The sequence below is a fragment of the Mus musculus genome, chromosome 3 (genome assembly GCF_000001635.26).
Source record: "Mus musculus strain C57BL/6J chromosome 3, GRCm38.p6 C57BL/6J".
NCBI lineage: Eukaryota > Metazoa > Chordata > Mammalia > Rodentia > Muridae > Mus > Mus musculus.
The window spans coordinates 37816092-37828173 of record NC_000069.6 but is presented as its reverse complement, the minus strand read 5'-3'; positions in this window follow the sequence as shown (position 1 = coordinate 37828173).

Sequence of the window (12082 nt, the reverse complement as noted above, 5' to 3'; positions counted from 1 at the left end):
GGTACACAGTACCCCATCATTTTTCTCAAGTTTCTTTATCTAGAATAAACATTTTTTTAAAGTTATCAGTCTCATGCTTTAAATTACATCAGACTAAATTACCATTCCTGAAAGGACAAATTCAACTTTCAGTATAAAACTTTAGAACCTTTCATTAAAATGGATAGTTTTCTACCAAAGAAAAAGGCAGGGGTGTGGGGAACTAAGGTGAATTGATGATTCTCTTACAGACTTGAAAACACCAATATCAAAACTTTATCTGCATATGTGATTTCTACCAGACTCTCAATGATATTTGCATATGTGATTTCTACCAGACTCTCAAAGATATTTGCATTTTAAGCCTCTCCTGGCTCCAGAGGATTCTAGGAGCTATTGCTAAATGCTAAGGCAGGGAAAGATGATGCAGCCGACCTCATGCCAAACCTTCCAGATGTTTCAGGAATCCACAGTCATCCACCTCCCACCCCCCCACACCCCACTTAACTGGTTCTCATAATCTTCATTCTCTTGTACTTGATATTCAGTAAAATATTTAAATATTATTATTTTTAAAATATTTATTTTTATTAAATATTTTCTTCATTTACATTTCAAATGCTATCCCCTTTCCTAGTTTCCTCTCCAAAAATCCTCTATACTCTTCCCCCTTCCCCTGCTCCCTAACCCACTCACTCCCACTTCCTGGCCCTGGCATTCGCCTATTGAGAGACATCTGGGTTCTTTCCAGCTTCTGGCTATTACAAATAAGGCTGCTATGAACATAGTGGAGCATGTGTCCTTATTACAAGTTGGAACATCTTCTGGGTATATGCCCAGGAATGGTATTGCTGGATCTCCCAGTGGTACTATGTCCAATTTTCTGAGGAACTGCCAAAATTTCCAGAGTGGTTGTACCAGCTTGTAATCCCACCATCAATGGAGGAGGATGCTGGGGCATAGAGTCTTCACGAGACCAAGGGCCTCTCCTCCCATTGATGGCCAACTAGGCCATCCTCTGCTACATATGCAGCTAGAGACACAAGCTCTGGGGGTACTGCTTAGTTCATATTGTTGTTCCTCCTACAGGGCTGCAGACCCCTTTAGCTCCTTGTGTACTTCCTCTAGCTCCTTCATTGGGGAGCCTGTGTTCCATCCAATAGATGACTGTGAGCATCCACTTCTGTATTTGCCAGGCACTGGCATAGCCTCACAGGAGACAGCTATATCACGGTCCTGTCAGCAAAATCTTGTTGGCATATGCAATAGTGTCTGGGTTTGGTGGTTGTTTATGGGATAGATCCCCTTGTGGAGCAGTCTCTTGATGGTCCTCCCTTCAGTCTCAGCTCTGAACTTTATCTCTATAACTCCTTCCATGGATATTTTGTTCCCACTTTTAAGAAGGAAGGAAGTATTCACACTTTGGTCTTCCTTCTTCTTGAGTTTCATGTGTTTCGCAAATTGTATCTTGAATATTCTAAGTTTCTGGGCTAATACCACTTATCATTGAGTGCATATCATGTGTGCTCTTTTGTGATTGGGTTACCAATAACCCTACTGAAAAATAGGGTAAAGAGCTAAACAAAAAATTCTCACCTGAGGAATAGCTGAGAAGCACCTGAAAAAATGTTCAACATCCTTAATCATCAAGGAAATGCAAATCAAAACAACCCGAAATTCCACCTCACACCAGTCAGAATGGCTAAGATCAAAAACTCAGGTGAGAGCAGATGCTGGCAAGGAGAGGAGATGCTGGTGGGATTGCAAGCTGATACAACCACTCTGGAAATTTTGGCAGTTCCTCAGAAAATTGGACATAGTACTACCAGAAGATCCAGCAATACCACTCCTGGGCATATACCCAGAAGATGTTCCAACTTGTAATAAGGACACATGCTCCACTATGTTCATAGCATCCTTATTTGTAATAGCCAGAAGCTGGAAAGAACCCAGATGTCCCTCAACAGAAAAACGGATACAGAAAACGTGGTACATTTACACAATGGAGTACTACTCGGCTATTAATGAATTTATGAAATTCTTAGGCAAATGGATGGATCTAAAATATTCATTTTTAAACCAATGAAACAAAGTAAAAATGGTAAACAAAATACACTTTGTATTCTATCCATGACAATAAAATATGCACTTGCTGAGAAGTATAGAACGAATGCCTTCGGAATGAGGCAAGTCTTCTAGACTCGGTCATACAAGCCTGCACATGGGCACTGTGCGCTGTGCTCCCACAGGAAGCAGGTGGACTACTGTTTGTTCATTTCATATTCAGAATCTTTTATTAAATGCCTAGTGGTTACTATGAGAACATCCACAGCGCATACCATTTTACTGGAGGCATCTCATAGTCATCTGCCCCGTGTACTCAGAGAGCTCATCATGTTAACAGATGTTCTGTAGGAAAAACATTATCAAACAGGAAATACATGTGGGCAGCAAGCAAGCTATACCACATCTTTTTTTAAAGGACATAAATGATGTAAAGATATGAGTTACAAGTTAGAAAATATAGGGTTTTCTTTTTAAAAAAATAATATCACATGGGGCTAGAGAGAAGATTCCATGGTTAAGAATACTTATGCTCTAGCGGAGGTTCTAGATTTTGTTCCCGGCACACCGATGGTAGCTCACAACCACCTGTAATTCCAGTTCCAGGATATCTGATACCCTGCTCTGGCATCCATAGGCACTAGACATGCACATGTTATGCATACTGGCATTCAGGCAAACCCTCATACCATAAAAGATAGATAGATAGATAGATAGATAGATAGATAGATAGATAGATAGATAGATAGATAAAATAAATAACAGCAAGTTTGACTATCTGAACGACCAAGTTTTCTGAAAGAGATTCGTAGGCCCTCACCACTGACACTAGTCCCCTGATCCCATTGAACTAGGTATAAGTGTCCCCTGATGACACTGTCACATACCCTACCACACAAGGTGCTGCACATCTGTAGCATTAACAAATGGATATTATGCAACCTTATTACCATAGAATTTAATCCACTGAGAACAGACTCCAACCATGCATTATAAGGAAGGCCATGGTCACACATAACACAGAGAATAGGAGGGCAGCTAGTATCGGAGAGAAGAAAACATTGTCACAGGAGACTCACCAGGACCCACAATCCCTTGGCTGAACACTGAAGGACACTTAGAAGCCTAGAATCTGCCAAGTGAAGACCGACAAATGAAGATTTCAAAGCCTGTGGACCAAGCCAGATTCAGAATCAATGAGCTGATGACCCAAGGATCTAGGTCCTGGGACCATGTGCCCCACAGCCAAGATCCTGGGCATCTATCTCCACAGCAGGTGTATCTGTCAATTTCTCGTTGTTGTGAGAAAATACTTAATAAAAACAACTTAGAGAAGGAAGGATTTATTTTGGCTGTAGTATGAGGGTCGCATGCAGCATGCGAGGAAGGTACAGCATCAGGAGTGTTAGGCGGCTGGTCACATGGCACCCCACAGTCAGAAAGCAGGGGGAGATAAGTGATTCTGTGCATCTCCCTCTATTTAGTCCAGAACTCCAGCCGAGGAGAAGGTGAATCAAAGCAAGTCTTCTCTGCTCAGACAAGCTTCTCTAGAAACACCCTCTCACACACATCCAGAGACATATTTACAAGACGGCTCTAAATCCCATCAGTTTGACAATGGAGATCCATGGCCGTGCTATGTCCTGGGGAGAACCTGGAATGCAGAATTCTTCCAGTCCCTGGACACCGCACGAAGAAATGCTAAGGAAATAGGAGAGCAGAATTAACCTAGGCTTCCTTACCCAGCTGCCCTCGCTACGTTAAGGTTAACTCAACTACGCGGCTCCATCAGCTTAAGAATAGCATATCGTCCACAGAAGGGAACAGTATCGAGTTTCACAAAGAGCCTGCATTGGTAAAGATGTAAATTGTAATTCATGACAAAGGGAGAAATATTGGCAGCCAGTGAAGACTAAGAAATCGTGGGCATGAGCAGAGGAGTGAGGGGACATATCTAGCTAAGGGCAATCCAGGGGCAGAGATGGGGGTCACATCTCCCATGTACACTCTCTTCTCGGTATACCCACATTGGTTCTCTGCGTCTTAGTTTCCTTTCCTGTTCATTCTGGCTCACAGTTCAAGGGTACAGATTATCATGGCAGGAAGTCAAGGAGCAGGAGCTCTCCTATCACAGGGCATTTACAATCGGAAAGCAGAGAGGGACGACCGAATGCTGCTGCTCAGCCCCTTCCCCCTCCCCCCCCCCCGCCCCAACTTTCTCCATTTATACAATCGAGGATTTCTGGCCAGGGGATGGTGCCGCCCACATTGGGCATGCCTTCCCATCTTAAATAGCATAATCAAGACAATCCCCCACAGGCGTACCCAGAAGCCTATCTCTGGAGTGATACTAAATTTTGTCAAGTTGAAAATTTGTCACTAACCATAACATCTTGTAAAATATTCTGATGCTGTGTAAAGTGTTGTGAAGAGTCTCCTTCCCAACTCCAAGGCTTTAGTCTCAGTTGACCGAACTACCAACATATGAGGGAGCTGTCTTCATCAATGGATTAATCAGCCTATTAATGAGCTGGACTGGGATATTAGGAGGTAGGACCTGATTACAGGAAGAAGGTCACTGGAGGCATTTGCCTTTGAAGGGGACATCATGTTCCTAGGTCCCAGCCCCTGCTCCCTCTTATTCTTACTCTTTCCAGTGCTCTCTGTTTTCTGGCCTCCATAAAGCAATCGGCTTTCCTCTATGGTATCCTTCCATGTGATGGTTCTGGCTTGTCCTGGGCTAAAAGCAATGCAGCCAATGAACCATAGAGAGGGATCCTTGAAAGCACGAGGCAGAGTAAATCTTTCCCCCTTTAAATCAACCAACTCGGGCATTTTGTTAGAGTGACGAGGCAGAAGATTAAATATGCTTATTTCTATTAATACAGGTCAAGCTGTGCTTATAATGAAATCTGTTCCACATGGAAACTAGTCACACATCTTCATATATGTTCTACATTCACATACATAAAATAGATTAGCTGGACAATCAGAAAACATATTTGCAAAGATGACTAAAAATTTCTCTGAGAAAAGAAGGACGTGAAAAAGACACACTTCAAGCCCTGACACATCTCTGCGACCACAGAATACATGGCACACTGTTACAGGTGAGACCTGCACTGCATCTCTTTCAGTGTTCGTTACCTTACTGATATTTCTGTTTTCAATGAGGAGACTGAGGTGTAGGGAGGGTGAACAGGAGAGTAGCTGAACTGAAATCACACAAGGGACAGGGTGCCAGATGCTATGACTAGAGGCAGCAGAACCCAGACCCTCAGAAGAAGCCACTGACAGATAACTCGAGGGATGCAACTATGATCATGCAACAGCAGCAAAAGACAGTCCCACAGATAAGTCTCACAGGGAAAGGAGATAGTCACTGAATTCTCTGCAGTCTTTTGGAAAGCCCGTCCTTCACGCTGAGTTCCACATGCTATGTACAGAAGCATTATGAGGCAGAAGTGACGAGAAGCTACCACCAAAGCATGCTGACTTGCCAATGAAGATCTATGGAGAAGAAACAGCACCGTGTGTTTATAAGGAACAGATAGATGCACAATATGACATGAGTTCCATATGCTCATGATGATGGTCCTGGCTAAGAAGGAGCTGCCTTCCATGGCAAGGGTGGCTGAAGAAGAGAGGGGGCTCAGCTTGAAGGACTGACAGCTCAAGTGGAAAAATCACGTTAGAAAAGGGTTCCCATCCCCCCCCCACATAAATTCATAATTAGCATGTTTTTCAGGAACTCTAGCCAGAAGTCCACCTATTCAATCCATTTTAGTCACACCTGACATCCTCCATGGCCTCCTACCCCTGAACACATATTATATTTAGAAACTGTTTGTCTGTCTGTTGGTCTGATTGCTATATGGAACAAATTTTCCTGAGTATTATTATATGATATGATTTGCCACTTAATCCAAAATATAATGCTGTCAGGTGCAAGCCCATAAAGTCATTGTTTTTGCACCTAAAGTCCACATCCATCTTCTTAAAGATAGTGTCTTTAATCATCTTAATTAGTCTCTGCTGGTGTGTGATATTTTTAAGTGATTAATGCGGATTTTGTCCCAAACATCTCAGAATTCAGTCAGTAAATCTTTATCAAATGTCTAATTGGTCAATGAACTGTAAAGAAGATTTAAGCAATAACTACAATTCATGCAGAAACTTAGAATCTCACAATTTAGTCAGCATGTCCTCTAAAGCTCTCATAGGCAAAGCATAATTGTTTATGATTTTTTATAATACTTATATTTGCTTTATGTGCATACACGTTCTGCCTGTGTGTGTGTGTGTGTATGCACCACAAGCATGTAGTGCCCACTGGAGTTCCTGGCAGTTGTGGAGTGTCTTACGGTGCTGAGAACAGAATCTGGACCCTCTGTAAGAGCAGCCATTGCTCATAACCACTGATCCAGCTTTCAGGGCCCTCAGGAAACCAATTTTTAAAATAAATTAGCAAGCCACTTTTTCTGTCTCTAAAGGGTGATTGTTATTCCTTAAAAAAAAAAAGTAACCATACTTAGAAATCTAGCCTATAATAAGACTTCTATTTCTATGACAACGGTAAAAATTATGCCTGATATTTTTTACTTTTTTGTTTCTAAATGCAGCAATGATCTAAGTTTCTAAGGGGGGAGAAACAATAATGGGAACACTTGCTTTTATGCTTTTTTTTTTTAAGTGAAAATGTTACATTGTTGGTCACAATTTCCGTGGTGTCAAGAGCCCACTGGCTGGCATGTTCCACACTGACTGAACGACTGAAGCCTTTAAACCCACTTACTACAAAATGGAAATGTCTGTTTCTTCTTTCAGAAAAGAAACCACCACCCTGTGATTAAAACTCCCCACAGTTGTTCTTAAAGAGCTTTAACTGTTTTCAAAAAGAAATTTTTTTTCTATTTTTACCAGAAATTGTCCTCTCCACAGAATCGAGGTGCCAAGCTCTATGAGCAGTTGGCAACTGAGTGACTGAGAGTAGTCAGCCCTTCTCCCCTGCTTTTTCCTCTCTGTCCGAGAGGATAGGGGTGGATCGCTTTGAAAATTTCTAGTCTTTCCACAGTGACCTCCTTTTCAGCTGTGGCTTCCCTCAAAGGAAGTGACTGCCCAAAACATCCTCTCAGCCATGTAGTCTTTGCCATAGAATACTGAATTTTAGCCACTCTGACGACAGTAGGGGAATCATGAGTTCAAAGACAGCCTGAACTAAAGAGTAAGACCCTAAGGGCAAGGGTTGGGGAAGGGAGGCAGAAGGAGTGAGGGAAAGAGATATCAAGGCCAAAGAATCCCCAAATGGCTACAAATCTAAATTCTAGAGGCAGGCGAATCCAAGACTGATGTCCTCAGCAAACAAGGGGCCTGTGCCTGTCTCAGAAGCGTTTTCTTCTCCTTTGTGTTCTTGTTTGGGACTGGTCTGATGGTAATGGTCCCACTGTGCTTCACTGTTGCTGTTAACCCCAAAGATGTGAGAAGAAAGATCACTGACCCAAATCATCACGGTCAAATTAACGAAAGCAAGCAACTAATTTGAACAAACATTTTCATTCTTGTAAACGGGTGGCCAGATTTAGACATGAGGAAGACCAAGGTTTTCATACCTCAGAGGTAGGGGGATTTGGTGGGCAAAATAGGCAGGGTCACAGAAGCAGAACAGAAGCCCAAGTCAGCCATAACCACCTCCTGATACAGGGACATGATTGCAAGGTGGCCCTAACAAGGTTGTCATAGCAACAGCTAGTCATAACAATAAGCTCCTCTTATAGGGGATGGCTTGAGCGTCTATTTGTCTCTTTGGAGAGGGTGTGAAGGTTTGCAATTAATTGTTCAGAGGCTGCCTATATGAAGCTTTACTCACTAAATCAAGCACAGCAAGTCCAGGCCTTGGAGCCACTCTCTGCTGCCACTTCTTCCCTAAGTGAGAAAGAGCCAATGTGTTAGTCTAGATCCTATAACCCAGAGTTAGGACACAAAGCTCAGGCTAAGGCAGGAAACCTGCTTATCGTACCATTAGAGGCACACTTTAAAGTGCATTTACCAGCCTGTCTGATGCTTCAGTCTAGTGGCCAGTGATAACACCCCATTAGCACCTCATTAGCCAGAGACTTGCTGGAGAATCCTAGGACAAAATGATTGAGGCTGAAGGTTCTTCTATTCTCCTACCTGCCTTGGGAGGAGTGAATCCCAAAAATAAAATGCATCTGAGATCTAAGTTGGTATTTCCTAACAGAATCAGGAGGGCAGGAACACATTTTAAAATCCAGCTGACACGGCAGCATAGTCTACAAGCACCTAGACAACAGCACATGCCCCCAAAGTATAACTGACCTCTGCAATCTCTTGGTCTTGTCTGCTTTCTGTATGCTAGCATTGCTACTGTCTGTGTAACACCTGATCCAGTAATTCATGCCACTGCTCTGGCCTGCCAAAGGCACTGAGATGCCCATGCCAAGGTTCAAAATATTTCCTCTTGGTCAGTGACATGGCTTGCTTGGTAAAGTCACTTGCCATGCAACTCTGGTGACCAGAGTTAAATCCTTAGAACCTATGTACGCACGGAAGGAGAAAATTGACTCCACAGAATTGTCTCTGACCTCCATGTGTGCATATATACACATATGCCTGCTCTCCTACAAACATCATAAACCCAGGCATGCACAGTTTTTAAACATTTTGGTCTTTCTTTTTTCTTTATTTATATTTTTACACTCCATATTTTATTCCCTGTCCCGTCCACCTTCCAACTGTTCCACATTCCATACCTCCTCCCTACCCCCTGTTTCCATGTGAATGTCCCCATCCCCAACCCCACCTGACCTCTAAACTCCCTGAGGCTTGAGTAGGGAAGTTTTCATCTATAATTTTGTTGAAGATATTTACTGACCCTTTAAGTTGAGAATCTTCACTCTCTTTTATACCTATTATTCTTAGGTTTGGTCTTCTCATTGTGTCCCAGATTTCCAGGATGTTTTGGGTTAGGAGTTTTTTGCACTTTGCATTTTCTTTGACTGTTATGTCAATGTTTTCTATGGTATCATCTGCATATAAGATTCTCTCTTCTATCTCTTGTATTCTGTTGGTGATGTTTGCATCTATGACTTCTGACCTCTTTCCTAGGATTTCTATCTCCAGAGTTGTCTCCTTTTGTGATTTCTTTATTGTTTCTACTTCCATTTTTAGATCCTGGATGGTTCTGTTCAATTCCTTCACCTTTTTGATTGTGTTTTCCTCTAATTCTTTAAGGAATTTTTGTGTTTCCTCTTTAAGGGCTTCTATCTGTTTACTTGTGATCTCCTATATTTCTTTAAGGGAGTTATTAATGTCCTTCTTAAAGTCCCCTATCAGCATCATGAGATGTAATTTTAAATCCAAATCTTGCTTTTCTGGTGTGTTGGAGTATCCAGGACTTGCTGTTGTGGGAGAACTGGGTTCTGATAATGCCATGTAGCCTTGGTTTCTGTTGGTAAGGTTCTTGGGCTTGCTTTTTGCCATTTGGTTATGTCTGGTGTTAGTTGGTCTTGCTGTCTCTGGCTTAAGCTTTCCACCCTCCCCCACCCCACCCCACACACACACAACCCCTGTGGGCCTGTAAGCCAGCGTCAGCACTCCTGGGAGACCAACTCTCCCCTGGCAGGACCCATGCACAGAGGGCTGCAGAACAGCCCCAGCTCCTGGGTGCAGATGAAGGCAGGAAGGACCCTGTCGCTGCTGCTCCACAGCTCCCAGCAGCTATTTCGAAGTCCTATTTTTCCCCGTTTCTGGACCAATTATGAGAAAGAAGAGGAAAAATCCCCACCAAGTTTCTGTTTCCTGGAAGGAACTATGTCCCCATAGGGTGCATAGGGACAGACAGGTGGCAAACAGGCTGGGGTTTCTCATCTTTACACAGATTCACTACTAAAACCTTAAGATACATCTTAAGTATGTGATGTGGACATATTTGAACAAATGTCCAGTTTCCTTCATGTTCTTCAGAATGTATTTCTAGATGAGAAGGAAAGTCCATGAAGCATAACAGGAGGAAAGAAATTTTGTTTCTAGGGACAAAAATAGAGACTGACTCAAACTCATTCAGTGTGCAAGTACCAGGCCAAAATACAGCTCAGGGAAGAGCACTTGCCTAACATGAGCAAGGTTGTAAGGTGGACCTCAAAACCATATAAAGTAGTTATGCTAGCACATATCTGTAATCCCAGCATTCCAAAGGCTGAGAGTCCAGGGAGGAGCTTGAGTTCAAAGTCATCCTCAGGTACAGTCAGTTCAAGGCCATGAAACCTTTATCAGGCCCACAGTACACGACCCCCAAGGAGCGACATGAGGGAAGCCATGGCAAGTCCTGTCCTTAAGGAAGGTGAATGGTTTTAGAGTAACAAAGATTCCATCCAGTTTTTACTGAAGAGTTTCTTGATAATAAAGTCTTTCTACAAATAATCTGTTCTGGCAACACAGTCACGTCTGAGAAGCAGGACAGATGGCCACAGGCTGTGGAAGGTTCTGGTAAAGAATGCTGCTCTTTGTGATTGAGAAATGAGGTCACTTTGAAATAAGTAAATGTCCTGAAACGGGGCTATTCAACAAGGAGGTATGGTTTTTTGGGGGTTTTTGGGTTTTTTTTTTTGAGCTTCCAAGGTGGAGTCGGGGTTCTCTAGATTAATCTTTCTATTTGCTTCCAGAGGATTCATTCAAAAGTTGACACTTTTGTGCAAAGAACATCCTGGGGTTGACTGTGACAGGCAGGTGGCATTGCCAGAGATTTAGCAGCAGGCCATCAACCTGTGGGAAAGAGTCTGTGGCTGGTCCAGCCCCTTGCTAAGCCCGGCAATCTCTCCTTGTCCCCCACTCCCCCAAATTGGGAAGCTTGGAGCTAAGGGAAAAAAAAGAAAGGCTATGTAAAGTGTGAGAAGAAAGTAGAACAACATGGAAAATAAAAGACAAAAGCAGATGGGATATGCCAGCCAGCCATCTGCACAGCTGAAGGCTTTCTCGGCATTAAAAAAAGAAAGAAAGAAAAAAAAAAAAAAAGGGGCCCCACTGTTCCTGAATCAATTGCTTCCTATTCACAGGCTCACTGTACAGGGCTAAATTCAAAATGGCTCTTGGGAAATGCTTGCCAATCCTGTGGTCTCCGTGTAGGCCTTATTTTTCCTTTTCTTTTTAAGGCCGGAGGATGTAAGTATGTATCCACGCTGTAAACCTGCCAGCACTCACTGGAATGAGTCAAAGAGACCTGGCATTAAATCACAGAGATTTGAGCTGCTAATAAATGCAGCAGGCCCCATCCATTGTTGATTAATTCTGACTGGAATCTAAACAGCAAACAACAATCCCTCCTCTGAACGGCTCTGGTACCCATTAGCTTGATGTGTTTATTAGACAAGGCTGTGTTCCTTGGAGCTTATTAACAACGGATTAAAAAACTGCAAACAAATCTAGGTTTCTTATTATGATTTAAGTGTGGGTACCACGTACTAACGTTCTTAGGGTTTGACAGTAAAGACAAACAAAGCTAAAACTTACCATTACGACAAACTAAGGTCTTGGTACAATGGTTGAAAGGTTATTGTCAATGCCGACTCTCAGCCCTCAAACAAATAATCAAGATCACAGTTTAATTTTATAGGTTTAGAATTGCTACTTTTTTAGATTCATTTTATGTCTATGAGGTTGTCTGTCTACATGTATTGGGGGGGGCTGTCTGTATGTCCACCAAATGCATGATTAGTGTCCTTGGAGGTCAGAAGGTATCAGATCACCCTGAAACTGGAGTTACAAATGTTTGCAAGCCACCATGTAGGTGCTGGGAACTAAAGCTGAGTCCTCTGTAGGAACAGCCAGTGCTCTTAACCATTAAGCCACTGGAATTGCCACTTAAGAAAAGCAAAACCCAACAAACAAAAACTACCCTCCATTCTTGAGCAGGAACGTAAGCACCACAGTAGGCTTGGAGGTAAACTCTTTGCAAATAACACAATCTATTGCCCATGTTTAAAGATTATCTGGGGCTAGCGAACTGTTTGCACTTCGTTAGAGT